Below are 11,729 nucleotides of genomic sequence, written 5' to 3' on the forward strand. Positions count from 1 at the left end.
CTGGAAGGCAAACGTTACCTCTGCTTAGAATGACTGACCTAACCTCATTCTATATGAACTATCTGTGAGAAATCAAATGCATAGTAGCACATGAAATTATATAAAAGTCTACTGCAATTATTCTGTAATAGTTTACACATTAATAATATCTGCAATTATTAATCATCACATACGGACAGTTTTTGACACTGAACAAAACGGATTTTTTTCACTCTACCCTGCCCCCATCTCATGTGAGCACTATTGCTTGCTTGAACCTTGTTCTCTGCTGTAGGTCAAATGCAGCTTTGTTTACCAGTCACCTTTGGAAAGGCACCCATCTGCAACAAACAATCAGACCTGTGGTTGGTATTAGCTGTTTCAAAAGGTCCGGCTTGTCAAATTTTAGAAAGGTCTCCAACTGAAGCTCTCCATGTTGTGTCTTACTTTTGTTCTTTCCAGTGAAGCTGCCGCTGGCAAAGAATCACTGATTTCACTTACCTAATGAAAAATATATATATTATTTTATTTTCACTATCCTGTAAAACGTACTGCGAGAAACTGAGGCAAAACCATTTCAAGAGCATCCAGAAGGAGTGAGATTTTGGCGGAAGCCTTTCCTGAATCTTAGTGAGCACCGGTGACTGCTTCTCCTCCTAGACACGCTCCATTTTCTTGCCTGTTCAGGCGAGAGCTACCCTCACAGCGAAAAATAGCAATGGGATTATTAAAGAAGAATAATTGAATATAAGTAAAGTATTAGGCAATGTTATCATTTCCATCACACAGCGCTTTGGCAAAATGTCTAGCCAGCCCACGTCCAGGTTCCAGAACCACGCATGCGCCATCAAGTGCCCAGGCAATTTACATTGACACCAGGAACCTCAAGCCCTACATGAGCTATATGCAGCGTGATCACGTGATCCATGCATGCCGCAGCTATGTAAGCCCCTATGCGTATGAGCCAGGCAACCTTTAAAAGCTGGACACACCCACTCCATGCACTCCTCCTGCACCAACTTCCTCAGGCCTGTGTACATGTCTTTCTCTGTCTTAATAAACCCTTAAATTGGGTTTATTGTGTGTCTCATGATCTGTTCTTGCTCGCACCCAGTAATTTCAGGTAGCTTGTAGTCAAATAGCCAGCTTCTTTCAAAACAAACTTAAAATTTTTGAGTATCTAAAACTCGGTGTAGACAAAGATAAACTGATACATCTGTCCTCCAAAATACTTTTCTGAATTCCTTCCGAGTGAAAACACCCTTTAATTCATCTCCTCAAACCAGATGATACCTTACTCATCACTGTACAGCTTCCAGAATGAGAGGATTTTCCATTTAAGTTCCTCCGTCTCCTATACTTTGCTACTGGTCCTAACAAGATACTGCATGTCCTAACATGTGCTTTGGTTCCAGCCTGCCTCCTTTCAGTTTGCTTTATATACCACGAAAGCATAAGGAGCGAGGTCCATACTTGCTAACTTCACCTGGTATGCCAATATCAAGAGGCTGGAAAGATTCAGTCATGGCAGGTCACTTCAAGAAGCAATGCCATGACTGATGTGTGGTATGCTGAACGTGCCTAATTCTATGTCCTTTCTGCCAATTCCAGCACAGTGGCTAAGATACAAGCAGCTCGACCACCTGCAATGTGAACATCAACCTCTCACCCAGGATGACAGCTGTAGCCTCCTCACCATTCTCAGGGATGTCTGGAATCCTTTGTGGTTGCACAATTTCATAGCTTAGCTTCTGCTCACTTTCTGAGGCCAGGAAGAACTTCTCTATGCCTTTGGATATCTACTGCTATTTCTAAGTTCAATTCATGTATCTTTTTTTATAAAGGAAAAAAATTTGAACCACCCCCAATGGGAAAAGCATTGAATCATCCCCACGCTTCTGTCTCGTCATATTTCTTCTGTCCCAACACCAGTGATTCTTCACTACACTTTGATTTCAGTGACTGTGTCAACTCGTAGGCAGCAAATGCCTTATTGTGATGGGCCATGATTTATTCCTCTCTGTGCTTGTATGCTCACATGTGTGGAATAACTGTGCCATAAAATAATTTCTGATCTATCTAGAGAAAATTATTGTGACATCAAGACAAAGAAGGACTTCTCACTTAAGCAGCATATGGAAATTAATGCTAAGGAATGAGTTCATAGTTAAAATAAAGAGAGGAAAAATTGAGTTACATTCCTTGACTTTTATATACTAAGACACATTTCATCATTTGGTCATAATAAATGGAAACTTTGAGGCATCGAGGAAAAGTGGCCAATCAAAATGGCTCTTACTGATCAATCACTACAGCTGTCTGCCAAGGGACAGCTGCTTCTAATCTGCAAGCAAATCCAGACTTCAAGGCTGCTTTAACTTACTTGCCCCTGGGTGTGAAGACAGAGGGGTACCAAGGGACTTTAAGGGCCAGTATCTAGAAAAGTCCTAGGTTCTACAAGATGATCCCCTAGAAAGCACGGTGCTTAGCGAAGCCACTGAAAGGAAGTCTAGCAGAGAGGTGTGTCCCACCATTCCAAAGTACTGACTCGCAGATGTCATACTGACCTCGGTTTCACTAGGTGCTGTCACTCTGTTTAGAAACCTTTACCAGAGTAATCCGGAAACCTAACCAAACACCATCCTTGCACTCCATACACTGAATACAGGACTGTGCAGAGAACGTTGAGATCCTCAACAATCACAAATCTACCAATGGCCACTCATCCACTGCTGTGGGTCAATGGTCTTGTATCCCATCTCTTGTAGTGTTTTAATAAAATGCTGATTGGCCAGCAGCCAGGCAGGAAGTATAAGCAGGGCAACCAGGCAGGAAGTAGAGGTGAGACAATGAGAACAGGAGAATTCTGGAAAGAGGAAGGATTCAGTCTTTGGTCATCACCCAGACAGAGAGGAAGCAAGTTGAGAATGCCTTGCCTTTATCACCATACCAAGCCTCGTGGCTGACACAGACAAGAATTATGGGCTAAGATGTAAGGGTTAGTTAATAAGAAGCCTGGGCTAATAGGCCAACCAGTTTATAATTAATGTAGACCGCTGTGTATTTCTTTGGGACTTGAACGACTGCGGGACCAGGCAGGATAGAAATCTCTGTCAACAATCCACAAAGGTAACTACAATAAAACAGGGAGGAACTGACAATGGTCAGGATGAAAACATGCGAGGCTCTTACTTACAGCTTACAAGAGAGCAAACAGCCACCCTTTTAGATGACTGATTGCCCATATTTACTCAATGTAAATAATGGCCACAGCCAGTGAGTGACCCATAAGTCCTACTCCTACGTATGCACCCAGCAGATTACCACATAGCCCATACCAGAGTCCTCACAACTATAGTACTTGTACTAGCTACAATGTTCAGCACAAATGAAGTACATAATTGCATAATGAAAAACACAACAAAGAGAATGAACAAAGCAAAATAAAATATGAAAGTTAAAGGTATATCTGACAAATGCGATATTGAGTGTGGGATACCAGGCTCAAAGGGATCACACAGAATGATTGAATGTTGCAGGTGGAGAAATGGCAAAATGAATCCAAAAGCCAAGTAATGACCTTCAGTAGAGACAATGCTGGAGGGAAGCGTAAAAAGGGGTGTGCTATTTCTTGATTTGGGGGCTTTTACACAAGGTTATGTTCAGTTTGTAAACATCTAGGGAAGCTGCACAATGCTTATCTGCACCTTTTGGAATTGATATGCCTTGATGATCAATGTATTGTGTGTTACTGTTATTTTAACACATACTATATTCTTATGAAGAAAACATAAAAAAATTGAAGTTTCAGGAACCAAGCATAAATTCATAAATGCACCCCAAAATCAATTTCCATCCTTTTTTAATGCATACGGCAGGTTTTGGCTTTTCCCTGAGATTTCTCCAGCTTCCAGCTGAAACTGTCAACATCTCTGCAGCCAACTACATGAATATACAAAGGTTCTTCGAAGCAAAAATAGGTAAGAAATGTCAGACTACTCACACTGCACTTTCTACCTTTCCCTTTTACTGACGAAAAAAGAACTTTTGAGAACCCCAAACTGAAGTTTCCTCTTTCCATCTCACATGCTCTAAAATCACAATCTTAAAAAGCATCCTTTCAGAGAAAAGGCGAGACAGGCACGCCAGCAGGTGCCGTTTCTAATCCTCGCAGCTACCTTCTGCACAGAGAGCTGAGGGCTGAAAGCTGCGATGAGAGTATTCTTCCCACAATTTCATATTCATGGAATTTGTTGTTACTTAACTTTTCACAAATCATTAGGCTGAAGTACCTCTCCATTTTCCCCCCAAATAGTGTCATTTGACCTGGTATCCAGCTTAATACAGACTCTGCTTTTGAATAGATTTCCTCACAAGTGGCAATCTCTAATAGGGTCATGTCGAGAGGCAGCCCTACTGCACGCTACCTATTGCACGTTAACGTGATGAGGGTAATTTCAAATGGCATTCAATCAAAAAATCTGAAAGTTTTATTAGTGAGGTTGGGGGCTTTTTCTGTTCAGATGAGGCTTACTGCAGCTCATCTCAGCATTTTCAACTAAGATTTCAGAGAATGAAATGTTTTAAGCTTCGGGTACTCAATCTTGCACATTTCCATCCATACCAAATAGTTGGCTGCATTCATAGAATATTGATTGTGCATTCCTTGCATTCATCCAAATAAATATCAGATAGATAACTTAATCACCAGCATGGGTGATCTCCAAATGCAAGAGATAAATGGCACATTAAGCCTTGGAGATTAAACATTTCTTGGTTGAAAAACACATTAACCCTGAATTGCTATTAAAAATATGCACTTGTATTTAGCTACCACACACCCATTTTTCACGATAGAATTGAATATGTTAAAAATGGGTTGCAGCAAGAATTGGGGGGGGCTCAGACTGCTTATTTCTTCCAATTTGGGGCATCTAAAAGAATTCGTGGCAGAATTCAAGCTTCTTTAGAAAGGATGCTGCAATACATTGCTATTGTGCCATGGCTGAGGTGAAGCACAGTGGTAGCTCCTATTTGCCCTCCTAAAGTACAAAGAAGCTCGACAGTCAGTTATCATGTTCCAAGAAATACTTGAACATGAGTAGTTGCAACACCCCAAAAAAGATGATACAATATTAGGATTAGGTCAGTATCTGCAAGGACATTTTACAGATCAGAATCTTGAGGGTGAGGTATTCTGAACTTGGTGAAGTAAGAGCAAAGTGTTGGACTTAGGATCTTCATATCATCCCCAGTCACATGGTCCAACCCTGGTACAGGATAGAAGTCTCACTAGAACTCAGGACAGGAACCCGTATTTCCAGAGGTCCTGCTTCTGAAATCACAGTTTCTTTAAAGGAAGAAGGAAGAAACGACAGTAGCAGCAAAAAAATTCCAGTCTCAGTTTCAACTACACTGAGTTCCTGTTACTTTGTAAGTATGAGTGTGCATAGTTGTGGGATGGGGTGGATAATACATATTCAGATGTATGGCTATTTCTGTGGAAGCCAGAAGAAGATAGTAGGTGTCTTCCTTGCCTTTTGAGACAGCATCTCTCACCAGTTTGAGTTCATGGTTTCATCTAGGTTGGTTGGCTAGCACGTCCCATGGCTCTTCCTATCTCCCCTTTCCCAGTGGTAGAACTATAATCATGTTGTTATCATGTTCAGCTTTTTATATGAGTATTAGGGATACAAATCTAGGTTCCCATGCTTGCCTAGCAAGCACTTTACAAAGTGAGCATCTTCAAAGCATTTTTCCTCTGCCATTTATACAATACGTGTGTATGTGTTGTCTGCTAAGATTTTTTAGGTTCAGAAACAATCTACCAAACTACAATTCCTCGGACTTCCCACAGGGCAGGGAACCCTGATTGCTCTTTGGGCTGACAAGGGAGAGGGACTTGATTGGGGGAGGGGGAGGGAAAGGGGAGGCGGCTGGGGGAAGAGACAGAAATCTTAAATAAATAAATAAAAACTACAATTCCTCTTCTCATAACCTAGTCCTTATGTATTGGAGATATATGCTTTTTTATGTCAGCTTAGGATTTGATTTCTTGAACATTCAGATCTATTTGTTCTATCATTTATTTTATTATTTAAAATACCAAGGAAAAAATTTAAAAGTTGAGCAACTGGAAATAGAGAAGTTTCCTATTTCCAACAAACAAGCATATACTTGTTCCTTTTGTACGTCTTTCATTTACACAGTTTTAGATTATACTGCCATAGAGATAGTGTAAAATGCCCAAACAGTATCTAGAAAAAAACATTTAAGGCACTTCTGGATTATACAATCATGGCAGATTAAAGCCTCAAATTTCAAAACAGTCTACACTCCGCAAGTTGCCGTTACAATATACTAAAGCCCTATAGGTAGTCAATGGTTGTTAGCTGCCGTGCCTTGAAACAAAATATGTCTGTGACCTTTCCCCTTAGCTGAACTATAAGAAAAGGAGAGATTTTTGAACAAATAAGCTCTAAAGGAAGACCAGCAAGAAGACACCAGGTAGCTTTGCCTCTGTTTCACTGCTTGGTCTCTCCTTTCCCAAACAGGATACACAAGAGCAAGAGGATGACATTTCTGAGATCTGAGCGTATGCATTCCAGAACACCTTCATTGCAAATTTTACCTCCTTTGCTAATTCCTAACCCACCTCTGCTCCAAATTACCAGATCACACAAAGTTTCAAATGGTGTCCAAGAGGGAATTGATCAAGTGACAGGAGGCAAGATATAGAGCTTTAAATATTTCAAATCCTGAGGGGAAAATTATTTTCGATATCCAATAATAAAATCTCACCATTTATTCGACTACATTTTGTGTGCATGGGAGGGGAAAATATATATGTATATTCAAATAACTAGATTTAGATAGCAGCTCATTTTCTAGCTTGTGTTTTTTAATTGAAAATTATTATTAGTATCACTTGATTTAGTTTTACTGTTCATAACCAACATCGTGAAAAAGCTCAGATTTGAACAGTTAATGGAAATAATTAGCGAATAGCTCCAGATCTCTTTAGAAGTTCCCTGAACGCTATTAAGTGCGTAGGAACATAGTGAAATATTAGCGTCTATAGATGTTGTTTGTTAAATGGACCATGCCCCATTTTGTTTTACAATTTATGCAGAGCATCTTGGCTTTTAGTGAGAGGAGATGTTCACAAACGCTATTAAAATGCTTTATGAAGAGAGCTCATTTGGAGCTACCAAACCAAGTTTGGCTTAGAACATCAGCTAAGTATGCTTAAAGACATTCAAATGGCTTGCCACCATTCCAAGGAAAGCAATAGTATGTGGAGGGAAGTCCTTACATAGATGAACTTAAGAACAATTAAGACAGATATATAATAGAAGGAAATATGATCAGGGTCAAAATATGATGTTTTTGGAATGGCAAGTCATGATTTAAATAACTCTAAGCCCAAAATTTAATTTTAATATATTCCTATACTAAGAGTGTTTCCTCAATATAAAGAGTGCCAAGTTCTAAAATAAATTTGGATCCAGTACTGTGATAAATGGTGGCCATATGTGCTGGAGACATACAGGAATAAAACACTGGAGTAATTGTGTGTGAGCCCTTGGGTTCGCTCCCCATCCAAAGAGGAAAACAAAACAAAACAAACAGTAATGATTCTTAAGGCCAGCCATGGTGGCACAATGCTTATAATCCTCGCAATGGGAATGGGCAAAAGCGGGGTTAATGGAAAGGCGCTCTCTAAGAGTCGGTTTCCCAAGAAAGACTCACACTTTATTGTCTTTACAAAGGTTGTATGTAGTTTGAGTGGGGTTTGTAGCTATTATCTCTACAGCACAACTACGAACTTTGCAGGAGATCCCAGGAGCAGTCCAAAGTTGTGTAGATATAATCACAATGGATATGGCAAAACTCTAGGTTTTTCATTTCTAGAAGAAATGTAAGAAGTTAGGACAATACCATATTGTAAGCAAAAGCTAATAGTTTTATTTGTGAGAATCTCGGGAAATATCCAAGAGTGGATGAAGACCCTCCCTGTAGTAGTACACACTCAGCTATAAACCCAGTTATTGTTAACATTCACATATAAAATCTTTTTGTATAGAACCATATTACTTCTCTGCTGGTGACTTTTTCAGCAAGTGTTGATATTGTGCTGGAGTCTTAGATTCTTGTCTGATGAGAGGCTTCGGACAGACTCCACAATAAAGAGGGCTCCAAGGGCTCCATCATTTGTTTTAGCTTTCTATCCCGTCTTAAGCTGATGCTAAAAGTATAGATTAATCTAATATGATAATAATTGTAGGGTAAGATTAGATACTGATTTTCTGATCCAAAAAGCTATGTTCCTTCATCAAGCTACAGATTAATTTAAGATGTAAACAGGTTAATTTAAGATGTAAGAGCTAGTTAGGTTTAATACTGTTGCTTTGCCTAAGAAGTATTTATAACAAACTCAGAATTATGTGGGTGATTTTGAGTTATATAAACATCTCTCGGGAAGATTCTTGGTCCTGACTTTGGGATCCCTCACCCATTCTCCTTAGAAAGGAAAGATCCCTGTGGGTTGGTGAGACTTTGAGGCTATTACTTACTAAATATGTTCTTCCCCCTTAGAAAGGTTGTAACCAGTTAATAAGAGGATTGAAATACTAGTATCAGATTTGTATCCTGAGCCCTGTGACATCTACTGCCCATCATCTATTGTTCTCTTCATTCCTTCCAACAGAAGCTTGATTTTCTCCATTTGTTCTGGTGTCTTTTGCACTGCACCAGGGAAGATAAATTCACCCAAGTCAGAAAGCGGTTGTAACTAACAGCAAAGCCATCCTACCCTTGCCAAGAGTTAAAGTATTTTCAGAAGCCATGACTATCACCATGGAAATCACCTATTAAAGGATCACTTAGAATTTTATGAGAAAAGGCAAGAAAATGCAGTTTCCATAGTTCCTTGTTCATAATTCATCAGGTAATTGGCAGCAAACAATATGCTAACTATATGATATGGATATTATCTATATGCATATAATAATGGCTAGTGTTAATTGTCAACTTGTTGTGGGATGTCCTTTTGTATATGTGTTGCTTTTTTATTGATGGATGAGTAAATCTGTATCAGCCAATGGCTTAGCATAGTAAAGCGAGGCAGAATATCTGAACTGAGAGAGAGAGTAGGCAGAGTTAAGGAGACTCCATGTAGCCACCAAAGGAGAAAGAGGCCAGAGCATTATCAGTAAGCCACAGCCTTGTGGCAATACACAGATTAATAAAAACAGGTTAATTTAAGATGTAAGAGCTAGTTTAGGAATACACCTGAGGCTTTGGCGAAACAGTGTTGTAATTAATATATTTTCTGTGTGATTATTAGGGTCTGGGTGGTCAGGAAATTAAAGCCCAGTCTCCATATACAATGTGTCTGCTCAATATTTATCTAACTATATGATATGGATATGACCTATATGTATATAAATAGTCGGGGCTAGTGTTATTTGTCAACGAGATAGATTCTGGAGTCACCTGTAAGACAGGCCTCTGAACATACCTTCAGAGGATGATAGTCATTGCATTGAGGTAGAAGGACACTGTCACTGAACATAGCACTATTCTTGGGTGGGGAATCTTGAACTGTATAACATGCAGAAAGTGAGATGGGCACTAGCCGGTGCACGCATTCATCCCACTCTGCTTCCTGCTAGTAGATGGGTTGTATTACCACACACACAGTGCTGTGTCCTCTACATTATTCCTAACCAAACTCTAATTTCTTTCATTGACCTATGTGTCCTTCACACTGTCCCAGCAGTAATGGAGCCAAACGGTTTGACTTCCTCACCATGATGGGCTGACTGTGCCTTTTCTATCTTCAATTGTTTTTGTCAGAGTATTTTATCAGAGCAACAGGGAAAAAAAGAAACAACACACACACACACACACACACACAATGAAAGACAGAATATTTGGATTATTTATCAGGAAGAATAAGCTACCAAGTGGTTTTATTTTACAAATTAGTTCCTTTGACTTAATGAATATGGACTGATACTTGGAGAAAAATTGGGCTTCCCTCAGGTTAAATCCTTTTCCTCCACAAATAATTGGCCCACTACTGGTCTCTTCAGTCTCCACAACCAGCTGGTGGTCCTTCATTATGGTTTCATGCAATGTGTTCCTAGGAACAAGCCAGTGGTCCTCACTGGCCTCCACTGAATATGTTACCAGGTGAACTTATTACCTATGTAAGCCTCACACAAGGATCTAGAGGCTTCTTGGCCTTAAATGCTGATTGTAAGTCAAATAGAAATCAGAGGCAGAAATGGTTGACATTTGTCTCACTAAGAATTTGTGCCTATTATTTGCTGTCATGGATTTAAGCGATGAAACCAAGGCATGTGAGGCTCACTCAGGAGTGGAATTTCTTTCATTGACCTCAACTACATGGTCTGTATGTTCCAATGTCACTCTATTGATGGCAAGTTCAACATCACAGTCAAGGCTAAGAATGGGAAGCTTATCATCAACCGGAAGACCATCACCATCTTCCAGAAGCCAGATCCCACCAACTTCAAATGGGCTGATGCTGGTGCCGAGTATATTGTGAGACTACTGGCATCTTTACCACCATGGAGAAGGCTGGGGACCACTTGAAGGGTGAGGCCAAAAGGATCATCATTTCCACCACTTCTGCTGATTCCCCCATCCATGTTAGTGGTGAATGGGAAACATGAGAAACATGAACTCACTCAAGTTGGTCAAGAATGCTTTCTACACCACCAATTATTTAACGTTCCTCGCCAAAGTCATCCATGACAATTTCGGCACTGTGGAAGGACTCATGACCACAGTTCTTGCCATTATTGACACCCAGAAGATTATATATAGCACCTCTTGGAAGCTGTGGTGTCATGGCCATGGTGCTGTCCAGAACATCATCCCTACATCCACTGGTGCTGCAAAGGCTGTGTGTAGGTCATCCCAAACTAAACAGGAAGCTCACGGACCTGATCTTCCATGTTTCTCCTCCCAGAGTGTCCATCATGGATCTGACATGCCAACTGGAAAAAGCTGCCAAGTATGATGATGCCAAGAAGGTGGTGAAGCCAGCATTCGAGGGCACATTGAATGGTATCCTGGGCTACACTGAGAACCAGGTTGTCTCCTGTGACTTTAACAGTGACACCCCACTCACTCTTCCACCTTTGATGTTGGGGCTGACATTGCTCTTAATGACAACTTTGTAAAACTCATTTCCTGGTATGACAATGAATACAGACAGCTACAGCAACAGGGTGGTGGACCTCATGGCCTACATGACCTTCCCTGGACCAACCACCCCAGCAAGTACAAGAGAGCGAGGGAGAAGTCCTCAGCTGCTGAGCAGTCCCTGTCCCAACTCAGACCCTGACACTGAGCATCTCCTTCACATTTTCCACCGGAGAACCTCAGAATAATAGGATGGGCTTCGGGAACCCTACTCTCTTGAATACCATCAATAAATTTCACTGCACCCATAAAGAAAAAAACATAGCACTGTTTCAGAGGACAAAGATAGGTCTTTCTGTGCGTATTTTTCCCTGTTTTCTCAAAAGTCCCAGATAGAACATTAACTGCCCTAAAGGTACAACCTAGGAAGTTTTTAATGGAGGTGTGTGGGATGTAACCTGTCTAGTTCACAACCCACAGACCTGATTGTGGCCGGCAGATCTTCCTCATGCATAAATAAGGAAATTTAAAGAAGTTTCCAACAAGTCTGGGAAATAACTGATGCCTGT

The 11,729-nt window shown here is 40.5% G+C and overlaps 1 pseudogene; it reads left to right on the forward strand.

Moving 5' to 3' along the window:
* Positions 1-11,408, forward strand: part of LOC126512448 (glyceraldehyde-3-phosphate dehydrogenase-like) — a 57,363-nt pseudogene extending 45,955 nt beyond the window's left edge.
* The last annotated feature ends 321 nt before the right edge of the window (positions 11,409-11,729 follow it).

Source organism: Alexandromys fortis, unplaced genomic scaffold (assembly GCF_014885135.2).
Source record: "Alexandromys fortis isolate MF-2015 unplaced genomic scaffold, M_Fortis_MF-2015_v1.1 scaffold_10, whole genome shotgun sequence".
Classification (NCBI taxonomy): domain Eukaryota; kingdom Metazoa; phylum Chordata; class Mammalia; order Rodentia; family Cricetidae; genus Alexandromys; species Alexandromys fortis.